The sequence below is a fragment of the Ascaphus truei genome, chromosome 1 (assembly GCF_040206685.1).
Source record: "Ascaphus truei isolate aAscTru1 chromosome 1, aAscTru1.hap1, whole genome shotgun sequence".
NCBI lineage: Eukaryota > Metazoa > Chordata > Amphibia > Anura > Ascaphidae > Ascaphus > Ascaphus truei.
The window spans coordinates 312,337,630-312,351,952 of record NC_134483.1 but is presented as its reverse complement, the minus strand read 5'-3'; positions in this window follow the sequence as shown (position 1 = coordinate 312,351,952).

Genomic DNA, 14,323 nt, shown 5'->3' with positions numbered 1-14,323 from the left:
AAATATACACATGACAGAAATCCAAAGAAGATCCGCAGCACTCACCAAATGTTAGTTACAAAAAAGTTTAATAGAACAAATCAAGCATCAGGGGTAGTAACAGAAAAAATGGAGCGACGTTTCGGTCCTCATGGTCCTTTCTCAAGTCCCTGGGGCTCCATTTTTTCTGTTACTACCCCCGATGCTTGATTTGTTCTATTAAACTTTTTTGCAACTAACATTTGGTGAGTGCTGCGGATCTTCTTTGGATTTCTGTCATATATATATAATATATATATATATATATATATATATATTATATATATATGAAACACGACCAGCCATTCATTTTGAAAAAGGCGTCGGGGCTCATTCCTGTGTGTACTCCTCTGTGTCCCTGAACCTGCTATACTTCCCCCGCTGTGGAATCACTTGATGCATCTCTGAGAAGTTAGGACCAGATCGCCAGCAGATTTTGGGAGCCTCATCTCCAGTTACATTCCTCTCGGTCAACCTCTGATGCTGGACTCACATGCTTGGCTTTGGCTAAGTATTCTATTCATTTACTAAGGAACTGACACTGCTCATTTCTTCTTTAATCCATTGGTTATTTATTAGGATTACTACCTGTCTCATTTTGTGCATGTTATCAGTGTTGATTTGTTGGTAGTTAACATGCTACCTGTCTCATTTTGTGCATTTTATCGGTGTTGATCTGTTAGTAGTTAACATGCTGCCTGATTTAGGGAGGGTCACTTTCATAATACATGTGGTTGTGAGACCGTCCGGTGTGAGTGGTGGGAGGCTGATCACATGCCTCCACACCTCTGGGTTATTTAGCTCATGTGTATTACCCACTCAGGTTATTTTCAGAGGTTCATTGCATTGGATTAGTGAGGCGATAGCTTATTCTTTTTTAATTCAGGGACACTGCTAATTGTTTTATATTGTTATTGTTTCATGTGATGTTATTAATAAATTTGATATTTTTGTATGCCTGAGTGCTTCAGTTGGGATACTTTCCTTGTTTTTGATTTAAAAAAAAAAAGTAAAATAATAATAATAATATATATATTTATATATAAACATATGATACCGTTCGCATGGGAATCAGCAGACAGCACGCAGGTTTGTGAAAAATAAACATATATTGTAGAAAAAATGACACAAATCATCAACGTTTCGGACTCACAAACGGGCCCTTCCTCAGGATTGTGCACCACCCTAATCCATATTAATGTGTGCAAAAGAAAAAATAGAGCACAAAAATGTGTTGAGGTATCGAATGTAAAACAATTGTGTTAAAACAGGGCAAGCAATTACCCAGATGTATTGATATTTTATGAAGATAAAAAACAATTATAAAATACAATGTATAAGAAACAAATGTTGCTAATCATAAAGTGTAATTCAGTGAAGAGTAGATGTTTGCTGAGACACACAGTGATAAATCAACTGCTACTGTATGTAGTAGGAGAAGTGGCAGATGAAAGTTCAGGTACAGACCACAAAGTCCAAAATACTAAAGTAAGTGAGGTACAGTATATGATATTACAATCCCGTGACTCCGGAAAGGGTTAATACGAACAAGTGTGGGCTCAATTGATTCCCATCATTCACTTTTTCTTTATCTGAGACTGGTTTCTATTGTTGTTTATATTGTTTGTAACCCTACTGGCAGCACGGATTTAGACTTTATTAATGTATTTGCAATTAAATATTATTTATTCATTTTTTATTGTTGTAGAGTGCTAGATTAGATCCACATGTTGAAATCGTGTACTGATCGTCATCTTAGACGCTTCTGCAGGGCGTTTTAGCAAAGATAACTCTGTCCCAATTGACAATAGTACTCATATGAAAAATCAATTTTCTAAATTAGAGAAAATGTTAAAAGATGAAATGAGACACTGGTGGGACAGTGTCTCATTACAGAAATACCTTGATGATAAATTGATACCAAGGGGTTTGTGAATTGAAAAAAAGCCTACTTTCCTTACAAATGAAGGTTTCAGTAAGGATTGGAATTAAATTTTATCCAATTGCTCAAATTCCCTTATGAGACTTTTAATCAGATACAAAGAAGAAAAACTCAAAGAAATTGAAAGTGAGATTGAAATAGTATACAATATCCCTGAGGGTTTTGCCTTGCTTGATGATATTGTAAATGCCAGGGTAGTAGCCTTTGAAACTGAAATAGTTGGCCGCAAAAAATGGCAACATGGCAAGAGATCAAGATGATTACTTTAATAATAGGGTGGACTCATGGATGTTGCATAAATCAGATACCTTTATGAGTCCATCTAGACTTTATGTTAATAAGAACAAAAATCATAGGAAATTTACTCCCAAAAATCCATCTAGGGAAGATCATAATAAATCCAGACATTTTATAGAGAACCAGTTCTCTTGTTTAGTAAACGAGGGAGCAAGAACTTCAGGTGATTCACGTTGTGTAGGGGGAGAACCAATCCCTTTATCTTCAGAGAATATGGGAGCTATACCCAAAGTTCTGCCTCACACGGATACCAATCATTTTTTAGAGAATGGATCCAAACATTTGTTTTCCAAGGAGCGACATCAGTCGCCACTCGAAGAACTGAGCACACAATGTCCCCCACCATCATTAAAAAGAGCAAGCTCAATAGAAGAGGAAACAGAGTTGGGAGACAATTGGAAGAAAAGAAGGCACAAAAAGTGAGTAAACTTGTACCACCTGAACCAAAAGGCATTTACAATCTATTTTCTCACTTGCTTTCTCATGATCAGGTCAATGTTTTGAATAGGGGTCTGACTTACTGTCTGTAAGAGACGTGTTCAGAGGTACTGTACGCAATGGAGACCGTTTAAAGTGAAACTAAAATTAGGCTTTATTGCGCCTGTCCCTTTTACACAGCAAAACATATGAAAATAAGCCAAACAAAAAACCTACTCCACTTTGGAGAATATCTACACATGTAGTTCAGCCCTCTCTAGCTGGGTGGTTAGCTAAGCTATTTACCAGCCCCACAAATATAAACATATATACAGATATATAACAATCACATAAGAAAGTTTTATCTGTTTCTTGTAGCTGTAGGGGAAGCCTCTCTGCTCTCCTGGGTGAACACCTTTGTGTGCTAAGGCAATGTCTGTCCAGGTAGAGTCTGCTCCCCTTTGTCTTGCTGTCAGCCTGCAGTCTCTTTGCAGCTCAAGACATCTGTTCTCCGTTCAGTCCAGTGTCCACTAAGAAAATCCTCTGGTCTGTCTTTCCTAGGTCAGCTCCAATTGTGAGCTCAGGAATCCTCTTCCTGTGTCTCAGAACAGGCTTTTTATAACAGAGTTCAGATTAGGCAGGTGGGTTTGGTTGATTGCAGGAGTGCAATTAACCAGCACACTGCTGGATTAGAGACACGTTTCTTAACAGGGGTAAGTCCCTGTTACACTGTCACAAAGCCTTTTCGAACCCCTTCAATTTGTGTGTGGACCTTAACTGGTTCATACAAAACTGACATTGAAAAGACATTTTTTATTGAAAAATTGTGGAGTTAACTCTATTCCATTGTATGATATCAATAAACTTCATCCGTTGGATGATCTCACCAGTTTATGGTTGGAGTCCAACCATGATCCTAATGGTGATTTAGTTCCAATGGGACAAAGTTGTAGACCCAATAATGACTCTTTAATAGACCAGGACATACTTGAAAACGAGAGGTAACTCTCAATGTATTACTTCCTGGTAAAATATTTTATAAATAATTGGATGGTCAGTTTATTCATTCTCCCTTTAGGCCGAAATCACTCTTCTTTCCCTACCATTCTAAAGGAAATTATATTGAGACCTACTCATTCGTCCATAGTGACCTACAGCAGTTATGTAAGGATCAACAAGAAAAACCATTAAACAAAAAACTTACTCCAGGATTAGAGAAAGCCTTAAAAGAATTACAGAAACAGGAAAATGTTATCATTCGTCAGGCAGACAAAGGAGGTGGTATTGTTTTGTAGGATAGGCCTGCTTACATCAATGAAGCAATAGGCCTCCTTTCAAATGAAGCCTCATATTAAATTGAAATCTGACCCTACTATCCAATTTCAGGACCAAATGTTTTTTATACTCAAAGAGGCTCAGACCAAATTCTTTCTTACTGAGCTGGAGTTCAAGTTTCTATTTATCACTTTCACAAAGTTCACAAATGCCTTCACTAACCCTCCTGGTAGACCTATTGTATCTGGGACTGAGTCAATGACGTCCAATCTGTCAGTATGTTGATTTTTATCTACAGACTCATGTTACATCTTTGTAACAATTTTTTTATTGGTCACAGTCATAGATAATTTACATACAGTAGTGTCGTGGGCCCACAACATTTCTGCTCATTACTTTCAGAGAAGGACCAATAACAGTTTTCCGTTTTCAGTAGGAAAAAGAGTAAGGGGAAGAGGAGGTGATGGGGAGGAGACAAACATGGGAGGGGGGGAAAGGGGAGGAGGGGGGCATGTGGGCTTGCCCAGAGGTGTCCCCATGTAGCTCTCCAATTGTTTGGGGGTGGCTGCTAGACCTAGGTGCTTTGAATTTTTGGGGGTTTATCTCTCGATCCAGGGGTCCCATGTGTTCCAGAACTGAGGCATTTTCTTTTGGAGCATGGCCGTAAGCTTCTCCATAGTCATGACCTCATTAACCCTTCTCACTACTGTGGTTCTCGAGGGGGCCTTAATCTGTTTCCAGGCTGCCACTATAGAGCATCTGGCCGCTGTCAGCATGGCCCTGATCAGCCAGGATATTGGTGGGGGGAGGTCGTCAATGGGTTTGCTCAGCACCATGGTCAGAGGGTCCAGGGGGAGGGTGATTCCAGTGATCTCGTAGATGAGTGTCTGGATCTTGGTCCAGAACTTCTGGATCTCTGGACATGACCACCAAATGTGGGCCATGTCTCCCTTTTGACCGCATCCCGTCCAGCACAGGTGCCGGGGTAGACCTGGCTCAGCCTAGCTGGGGTCAGGTACCACTGGAATATAATTTTATAGATGTTTTCTTTTATTGTCGTACAAATTGAGGTTTTAGGGGCTTGCTCCCAAATATCCTCCCAATCTTCCAGGTCGTCCGACCATTTTTGCATATAGCGGTGTTCCGGGGGGTCTGATGTCGGTTCCGTGCTTTTGTATATCTGTGATATCAGGCCTCTCTGGTATATGTCTTTGAGACATAGGGTTTCAAACCGGGTCAGCGGGGGGAATTTGGAGGTTGGAGACAGTGAGTGTAGGAAGTGCCTAAGTTGTAGATATTTAAATAGATGAAGGTCTTGGGTCTGGAATTTGTTCTTTAATGCCTGAAAAGTTAGGATCTCTCCCTTCTTCAGTATATCGGCAACCATCCCAATATTGTGACCCTGGAATTGGTCAAATTGTCTTGTGGAACACCCTGGTGGAAGTTGGGGTTCCCAAAGAGTGGGGTGAGCTGGCAGGGAGAAGCTAGCAGACCATACTTCCCTTTGCTTTTGAGCCATGCTTCCCACGTGCATCTCATTGCTCTGAGGCCGAACCTCTGTGGCCCACTCCCAATCCCTCCTGTGGTCCAGAGTGCCACTTGGATGGAGTGAGGCTGTGCATAATGTGACTCTATTGCAAGCCAACAGGCCGAGGCTGGGTCGCAATTCCAAACTACAGCCTGCTTCAATTGTGCTGCGAGGCATATTACATCTTTGAAGTCACATATTAGGGACAGTTTGCATGTCATTGACTTAGTCTCAGGTATTAAGTGGCAACCATCATTTATATGGGCTACATGTGATGTTCAATCTTTATATACCTGCATAGAACACACAAAAGGTCTAGCAGCCATCAAACACTTTCTTGATGGTGATATTGGGATATCTGGCACACAAAACACTTCATTCTTTTGATTATCAAATTTATTTTAAACATAATTTTTTCTAATTTCAGTCACAGTTTTATCTCCAGGTCTGTGGAATGGCCATGGGGACCAGGTTTGCCCCAAGTTATGCCAATGTATTTATGGGTTGTTGGAAGGAAAGCCAAGTCTGGACCAACAATCCGTATGGGGTGGGCATGGTCTACTATGGCCGTTTCATAGATGATATTCTTATTATTTGGGACACACAGTTTGGTGATATTCAGGATTTATTTCATATTTTTTCACAGAAAGAATTTGGTCTGATTTTCAACTGTTGATCCTACAGTACTTCTATTGTTTTACTGGATCTATGCCTTAAAGTTGATTCCAATAACGAGGCACAGACAGATGTGCATATTAAGGAGGTGGCCACTAATAGTTACCTCCATGCCAAGAGCATTCATCACCAAAGTTGGCTAAAAAACATTCCATTTAGATAATTTGGTAGGCTAAGACGCAACTGTTCTACTGATCTTGACTCACAAATCAATTAGGGCTATATTCAATAGGCATTGGGGCATTTTAATACATGACCCTGTTCTGAAAGGTCATGTGGACAAACAGCCTTCCATTATATATAGGAGGACTGATTGTCACAAAACCATCTTGGCTCCCAGTAAGTTATGGTCTCATTCCCCACTGAGATTTGGTTCTAAATCTAGGGGGAACTTTAAATGTCACAGAGGAAGGTGTATTACCTGCTCTTTTATAGATACAAAAAATAAGTACTGTATGTTTCTCATTCGAATGGTGATACATTTCAGTTAAAAGTTTTATTAACTGTCAGACATATTTTGTTATATATCTAATAACTTGTGGTTGTGGCCTACAATATGTAGATCGCACCACTCATCCACTATGCACTAGATTCCTAGAGCATAGGAGGAATATTCTTAATGGAGTCACAAATCACTATTTGTCCAAACACTTTCTTCTTTGTTACAACAAAAGTACTATATTGTAGGTCTTAAAGTAATGGGCCTGGAGCAAATCCCCTCTTCTGTTCTGGCGGGTGAGAGAATCAAGGTGCTTTCTCGTAGAGAGACCTTTTGGATATTCAAGCTAAATAGCTTGCTTCCAGGAGGTCTCGCTGAGAATCTGGACACTAGTACTATTGTCTAGTGTCAAGTTTCTCACTTTAGGTCTGGATTCATTATTTCATTTGATATATATTCATATATTTGTTTTTCAGTACATCTAGCAATTGGGTAAAATTCATTAACATTTATCATTATATTTTATATTATCACTAGCTGATATACCCGGCGTTGCCCGGGCGTGGAAGGGCAGGGGGCATGGAGTGGAAGGGCGGGGGGGGGATGGGCGTCGAAGGGCGGGGGGGGCCAAGGGGTGTAGAAGGGTGGGGAGGGCAAAGGGCAGGGGGCAAAGGGATGGGAGGGGCGAGGGGGGGCAAAGGGCAGGGAGGGGCAGGGGGGCAAAGGGCAGGGAGGGGAGGGGGGTCAGGGAGTGCAGGGGGGGGCAGGGAGGGGCAGGGGGGTTGCAGGGAGGGGTGGGTTGGGCAGGGAGGGGCAGGGAGGGGAAGGAGGGGCGGGACAAAGGGCAGGGAGGGGCAAAGGTCATGTAGGGGTGGGGCAAAGGGTAGGGAGGGGAGGGGGGGCAAAGGGCAGGGAGGGGCAGGGAGGGCAAAGGGCAGGGAGGGGCAGGGGGGCAAAGGGCAGGGAGGGGAGGGGGGGCAGGGAGTGCCGGGGGGCAGGGAGTGCAGGGGGGGGGCAGGGGGGGGGCGGGGGTGGGGCAGGGAGGTGGTGGTGGGGGTTTTCAGGGAGGGGCGGGTTGGGCAGGGAGGGGCAGGGAGGGGAGGGAGGGGTGGGGCAAAGGGCAGGGAGGGGCAAAGGTCAGGGTGGGGTGGGGCAAAGGGCAGGGAGGGGCAAAGGGCAAAGGGCTGGGGGGGCAGGGGGCAGGGGGCAAAGGGCTGGGGGGGCAGGGGGCAAAGGGCTGGGGGGGCAGGGGGCAAAGAGCTGGGGGGGCAGGGGGCAAAGGGCTGGGGGGGCAGGGGGCAAAGAGCTGGGGGGGCAGGGGGCAAAGGGCTGGGGGGGCAGGGGGCAAAGGGCTGGGGGCAGGTGGAGGGTGGCAGGGGACAAAGGGCAGAGGGAGGGAGGGCAGGGGGCAAAGGGCAGGAGGGCAGGGGGCAAAGGGCAGGGGGAGGGAGGGCAGGGGGCAAAGGGCAGGGGGCAAAGGGCAGGGGGAGGGAGGGAGGGCAGGGGGAAAAGGGCAGGGGGAGGGAGGGCAGGGGGCAAAGGGCAGGGGGAGGGAGGGCAGGGGGCAATGGGCAGGGGGAGGGAGGGCAGGGGGCAAAGGGCAGGGGGCAAAGGGCAGGGGGAGGGAGGGCAGAGGGCAAAGAGCAGGGGGAGGGAGGGCAGGGGGCAATGGGCAGGGGGAGGGAGGGCAGGGGGCAGGGGGAAAAGGGCAGGGGGCAAAGGGCTGGGGGGGGCAGGGGGAGGAGGGGCAGGTGGAGGGTGGCAGGGGACAAAGGGCAGGGGGAGGGAGGACAGGGGGCAAAGGGCAGGGGGAGGGAGGGCAGGGGGAAAAAGGCATGGGGAAAGGGCACGGGGCAAAGGGCAGGGGGAGGGAGGGAAGGTGGCAAAGGGCAGGGGGCAAGGGGCAGGTGAGCAGGGGGGCAGGGAGGGTAGGGGGGCAAGGAGGGTAGGGGGGCAGGGAGGGTAGGGGGGGCAAAGGGCAGGGGGAGTCAGGGACGCGGTAATTCTCCTGCATTTCCTCACCTTGCACACGGCCGCCCTCCTCCTCCTCCTCCTCCTCCACCTCGGGCTCCTCAGCGGAGAGGCTGAGATACTCCGGTGAGGAGGTGCTGTGCCTCCCGCGGGGAGAAGCGGAGACAGCTGGAGGAGAGGCAGAGACAGCCGGAGGAGAGGCTGAGATGCTCCGGTGAGGAGGTGCTGTGCCTTTCGCGGGGAGAGGCGGAGACAGCCGGAGGAGCGGCCTCTGGGACAGGGAGCGGCCTGTGTGAGGGGAGAGCCGCAGAGAGCGTGCTCTGTGTGTGTGGGTGGGATAAGAGGGGGAGGGGGGTGAGCGGGGGGGGAGGGTGAGTGGGGGGAGGGGGGGAGAGCGTTGGGGAGAGCGGGGTGAGGGAGAGCACTGGGTGAGGGAGTGGCCTATGGGTGGTGAGAGCCGTGGGGGGCGCTCTCGGGGATGGTCAGCTGGGGGAGCGGCCTATGTAAGGGGAGAGCCGCAGAGAGCGTGGGGGTGTGTGTGTGTCTCCGTCTCTCCTTTGGCCCATCACTCCGCCTCAGGCCAATGAGAGGTGTGCGGGGGCGGGCGGGCCAAGGGAGCAATCTCATTGGCCTGGCCCAAGGTCCAATGGGATTGCTGCTAGGGACACAGGGAGGGACACAGGGAGACACATACAGACATAGACACATAAGACGCTTTCACAAATATACAGTAGATTGTATATTATTTATATTTATATATCAGATCATTGATTTGCAGCCACGAGACTACAGCTCCATACCGACAGATGAACAACAGGAGACTGGTGTTTATGTCCAATGCGCATGTCCTACCTCATTGCTGTGAGTGAACTGATTTTAGTTTGTGATATATAAACCTTTTACTATTTACATTATGGAGCCCTTGCTGTCCCTCTTTGTTTTATAGAAGTATCGAGGAAGGTGGTTGCTCCTGCGGATAGCTGTCTGGGTGTTCCAGTGTTTTATATTATTTTCAATCAAGGTTTGTTTTATCTTTTGGCTTCCCTTTCCTTATGTTTTTGCCCTGTGTTTCCTTTTCCCTCTCCTAGTTCCTCTTTCCTTGTCATATATGTTGTTTGTTTGTGTGTTTGGTTTGTAATGCATTTGCTATGTGCCATTGAGTACTAGCTACTCTCCTCATACATTTAGCTATTAATTACTTTGATCCATCATTTATCATTGGCGCTGTGATTTTATATGTTTTTGTTATATATATATCATACACATTTTAAGTTATAGTGGGTGAAAAGGGCTACAAAGAACCTCCACCGTTAGCATATACTGTCGCGACCCCTTTTATTCTCCAACATCACCGCATTTTTCCGGGATTTTTTTCCGAATGCTACGCACTTCACCGCGTTCATGCCGCATTCATGCCGCATTCATGTTGCATTCAACGCCGCGGTTCATGCGCTGTTGATGCGTTTACTGAGAATGGTTCGGATTTAATAGGTTGCAATTCTTCGCGTGTCCGCCATATGGCAGATATTCATGAATTGTAATGCGCATGCGCTTCAGTAATGTGTCGACTTGCAGGTGTTTCGTTTAAATAAGATACCACAGTGGGCTATTGTAAATTGGCCTTGGGACTGAAGGAAGAGGTTACAATAATGTATCAATTCAGGCTTTTCATATTAAAGAAAGACAAGCACCAGTTTCTGGTCTGGTTATTGTCCAGAGAGTCTCGCCATGAGTGCACAAGTGCAGCCCGTGTTCCAAAAACCCGACAGAACGTACGCTTATTTAATATGGGCCGCGATTAATGCAACAGATGATAAGATGGCAACAGTTGTTCAAATTTATCAGTATTTTATCGAAAACTATGACTTTTACAAATTTTCGCCAGCTCCTCATGTGTGGAAGCGTGCAATACGGAAAAAGTTATGTAGCGATCCATGTTTTAATCGTATTGATCCCAAATTTATTGGAGGGTATTGGTGTGTATCACCGGGTTTTTCCTGTATCTAGGATCATGCAGACGGCAAAAGGCGAAAGGTCGTGTTAAAACCAACTAAGAAACGACAGTCGCTGGCAAGCAATGCACCAGCACCGGCTTTCAATAACGGTCCGACCGTCAGTGACAACCCTTGCTGTCTGTCCACGCATGGATACCTGCAGCCTGAGCCGGATTTCGCGAATAGTTTCGAGCAAGCTTGCATGTACCTAAGCGATTTCCAGCCTCATCAGCTGACTACAGGTGTAGTGGTCCCGCTGTCAACTGTCAACGTGTATGATCAAGAATACGGGACTGGCAGTGGTCCGGCGCCAGCTGATTGGGAAATTCTATGGTGAGTAATGTTGCCGTATTTTATTCTGTTTTTTTTATTTTGAAAATATCAATATCAGTGCGATTCAAAAGTCAAGTGATTCTCCTGTAAACAATATCATTGGCTGAGCGGCTTCTACAGTACTGTAGATACTGAACAATTGGTGGAACGCTAGGCGCATGCGTATTGGAACCTTCTTGAAACGCATATGCGTGTCATCACATCGACGGCAGGCGCATGCGCATGTGAACAGGAGACGCCCCCCAAGAAAATTATTGGTGGGACTGACTGGGAACTTCTTTTGGGGACTGACCATCACAGTAAAACTTTTATTTATTTTTTCCTCAGGAAAGAAAACTTTGTCATCTCATGCGGAGAACGGCAAATGGAGGGATTTCGATGGATAATATCACTTTGTGTAACAATGCCTGCACATTGCAGAATCGGATTTAAAAAAACACGTACCGGAGTCTACAGTTTAGTGGCCGTTGTTATTGATTAGGATAGAATACCTGAATAAGTATGCTGATGTTTTCAGACCGTACTGTATACAATGCTTTTTTTATATACAGTATATTGTATAATAAACCCGAGAAAATAAAAAGTATGCATTTACGAGTGGGTTCCTGCGTCTGTAGAATCGGGGTTGATCCATGGAAGCAGATGGCACAATGCAGTATCTAGACAAGGGCAAGTTCAGATAAAGATCATCGAGTGGTGGGCTATGCAAAGTGTGTAACCTTTTATGCATGGCGACGAGGTACAGGTGCTGAAAGTGGGCTTACTCAAATGAGAGTCATTAACGTATAAATACACCATCCATTTTGTGGATTCACTGCACATTGAATACGTATTTCTTTCTACTCGCAGCAATGCCTGTTAAAAAGATTTCAAAGGATCTCAGCATGAGAATTAAGGCGATGTACACGAGCGGGCACCGAATTGCAGATATCCAACGCTGGTTAGCTGCTTCTGGCCTCGTTGTGCCATCAACCACCGTGTGCTATCATGCACACGGAAAAACCAAACTACGCACGAGGACACCAATGGTAACTAACGCGTAAGTATCTTTATATAACTATATAATACAGTAAATCTATCATTGTTTATTGCTGCATATTTATAGAACAATATATTGTGTAGATCTACTGTATCTAATTTTATAGTTATTTCGGTATATTTATATAACAACAGTATATATATTGTTTATATTGATGCATATTTATAGAACAATATATTGTGTAGATCTACTGTATCTAATTTTATAGTTATTTCGGTATATTTATATAACAACAGTATATATATTGTTTATATTGCTGCATATTTATAGAACAATATATTGTGTAGATCTACTGTATCTAATTGTATAGTTATTTCGGTATATTTATATGACAACAGTATATATATTGTTTATATTGCTGCATATTTATAGAACAATATATTGTGTAGATCTACTGTATTTAATTTTATAATTTTTTCGTTATATTTATATAACAACAGTATATATATTGTTTATATTGCTGCATATTAATAGAACAATATATTGTGTAGATCTATCTAATTTTATAGTTATTTCTGTATATTTATATAACAACAGTATATATATTATTTATATTGCTGAATATTAATTAATTAATTAATTAATACCAGATTGTTGTTTTTCTGTACATTGTAGGGAGACAACTCTTCTGGTCGACAAAATAAGTGAGGAGAATGATGAGAAGAGTGCATTAAGGATCATATACACTCTGCAGGAAAATCACAATCTCACTGTATCCGAGACCAGCATAAAGAAGATGAGACGCAGAATTGGATGGAAATATGGACGTGTGAGGTTAGTACTGGACAGTACAGGAGGTACTGTAAAAAGTGTTGTTTAAGAAACTGTACTGTACCTCTAAAATGATTTATTCCTTGTCATTACAGAGCGTACCCCATGATAAGGGACGTTAACAAAATCAAGAGAGTGGTCCAGACCCAGGCATGGATCGACAGTGGAGAAACGTTCCAGGATTGCATCTTCACTGACGAGTCTACTGTTTCACTGGAGAGATTTGCCACCTTTGCATTCCACAAAAAAGGTTGCATATCTATGAAGCCGCGTCCAAAACACCCAGTGAAGATGCGTGTGTGGGGTGCCATCTCTAGGCGTGGACCAGGATGCATTGTCATCTTTGAAGGTAAAATAAGTCACACGCTTTTGCCTTATGCACTGTACTGTACTAGGGTGCAGTTTTTTGAGCACTTTTCTTTTCTTGTTATAGGAATCATGAATAAAGCTTTGTTCCAAGACAAAATTGTGCCTGAGATTGTGGAATACATCACACGTGAGTTCCCGGATGGTCAACATTTCTACCAGGACAACGATCCGAAGCACACCGCGTCAACAGCGCATATCCTTGAGCGCAGTATCAACTGGGTGAAGATGCCAGCGGAGTAAGTGCGGTAACCGTGTCTCATTTTTTCCCACTGTTTTTACTGTGTCTCTTAAACTATTTGTCCGTTTTTTCCAATGACAGATCGCCAGACTTCAATCCGATCGAAATGGTCTGGCATCAGCTGAAGGTCCATATCCGAAAAGTCGTGAAACCCTCCAAAAAGGATGAGTTGGCGCAAGGCATACTGAGTTTTTGGAACGATATACTCACCGTGGAACGCTGCAATAAATATATTGACCATAATTGCGACTGTGTTGCCCATTGTGATCGCGTGTAATGGGCAAGCATCAGGAAGGTAGTATGGTATACTGAAGTACTGTACTGTAGTATTGTAAGTACAGTATAATACAGGTAAGTGGCACGTTTTTTTTCTTTCCTAGTAGTCAGAGTATACAGTAGTTCCAGTATAGACTAGTTTGACAGTACTACGGTAACTGCATACTGTAGTCCCATATGGAGTAGCTATACAGTACACAATGCCATAATACAGTATGCACCTACAGTAACTGCTCAATTTTTTTCTTTCCAGAAAGAGCAGCACCAGCCATCTGGTTAAAAAGTATTTAACAGTAGTCACAGTATACAGTAGTTCCAGTATAGACTTGTTTGACAGTGCTAACAGCATACTGTATTCCAATATGGAGTAGCTACAGTATACAGTACACAATACCATAATACAGTACAGTATGCACCTAACTGCTCAATTTATTTATTTCCAGAGAGAGCAGCACCAGCACCAGCGCATTAGGATAAAGGCGGCCGCCACTGTAGCCAATAAAGCATATCACTTGTGAGCACATTCACGTCTTGGCAGGTCTGCAACCCTGCCTTTCACCATTATCACCTAGCATAAAGTGTTTCCACTGCAGCAAGGGATTCCATCCGACACAGCAGAAAGAGGCCAGCGGATTACAGCCTTGAGTTCGGATATCATAAACTGTGGATATAACCACAGAATTGTAGATCAGCAAATACACAAAGCCACCAGAATACCAAGAAGTGATCTCCTTGAATACA